Source organism: Dromiciops gliroides, chromosome 2, assembly GCF_019393635.1.
Source record: "Dromiciops gliroides isolate mDroGli1 chromosome 2, mDroGli1.pri, whole genome shotgun sequence".
Classification (NCBI taxonomy): domain Eukaryota; kingdom Metazoa; phylum Chordata; class Mammalia; order Microbiotheria; family Microbiotheriidae; genus Dromiciops; species Dromiciops gliroides.
The window spans coordinates 110,580,956-110,582,189 of record NC_057862.1 but is presented as its reverse complement, the minus strand read 5'-3'; the positions used below and the strand labels follow the sequence as shown (position 1 = coordinate 110,582,189).

The 1,234-nt window shown below is 37.0% G+C and overlaps 1 non-coding gene across 1 annotated transcript; it reads left to right on the top strand.

Annotated features, from left to right (window-relative positions):
* The first annotated feature begins 713 nt into the window (after positions 1-713).
* On the top strand, positions 714-820 carry LOC122744932. The gene has a single exon (XR_006355263.1). It is a non-coding gene; the product is annotated as a U6 spliceosomal RNA (small nuclear RNA).
* Positions 821-1,234: the final 414 nt, after the last annotated feature.

The window sequence follows — 1,234 nt, the reverse complement described above, 5'->3', positions numbered from 1 at the left end:
CTATCCACTGTACCACCTAGCTGCCCTCAGTAGGCATATACTTTCAAGAATGTCATTGGTAAGAAGAAAAGACCCTTATGCAACAAAATAGTTATAGCAGCAATATTTTTATCGTGTGTGGTAGCAAAGATTAGGAAACAAAATAGATGCCCATCAAATGGGGAATGGCTAAATACATTGTGATACATAATTGTAATGGAATATCAATCTGCACTTAAGAAAATTACTACTACAATGTAAATGGGAAGAAAAACAACTTCAAAACAATTGGAAATGAATTTTGCAAAATTACAAAGAAGTTTGGTCCCAAAGAAGAGCTATGAGAAAATACATCCTCTCACTCCTTTGTACACACGGGAGGTCCATGGATATGGAATATTCCATATATCAGCACCTTTTTCTTTTTTTTTTATTTTTTAATTTTTTTTAGTGAGGCAATTGGGGTTAAGTGACTTGCCCAGGGTCACACAGCTAGTTAAGTATTAAGTGTCTGAGGTCGGACCTGAACTCAGGTACTCCTGACTCCAGGGCCGGTGCTCTATCCACTGTGCCATCTAGCTGCCCCTCAGCACCTTTTTCAATGTATTGGTGGTTTTGTTTATTTTTCCTTTTATTTCTCTTTACAAATTTTTGTTATATAAGATAACTGTTTGGGAGGGGCAAGAGGAAGGAGATGGATACAGGGGGAAATTAGGTGATATAAAAACAAAATGGTGCTCGCTTCAGCAGCACATATACTAAAATTGGAACAATACAAAGAAGACTAGCATGGCCCCTGTTTAAGGGTAACACACAAATTCGTGAAGTGTTCCATATAAAACAAAACAAAACCAAATGTCTCAATAAAATCTTATTGAAAAAAGTTCTGATCTAACCACTTTGGAGAGCAATTTGGAACTATGTCCAAAGGGCTATCAAACTGTGCATACCTTTTAACCCAGCAATACCACTACTAGGTCTCTATCCTAAAGAGATCATAAAAATGATTTCCTGAGAAATAGGAAATGATTCATCACTAATGTGGGAGTCATTTGAGAATGAGCTCTCATTAGCAAAAACAAAGATGAAACAACATCAAATCTGAAGAAAGAAGAAAATGAGGGGGCAAAAGACTCTTGAGTGTATTAGAGAAATACCAACTAAAGTAACTCTGAGGCTCCACCTCACACCAATCAGATGAACAAAACTGACAGTCAGTCATTCAGGTACAGAACTGATGGTACAAAAAAGAGGC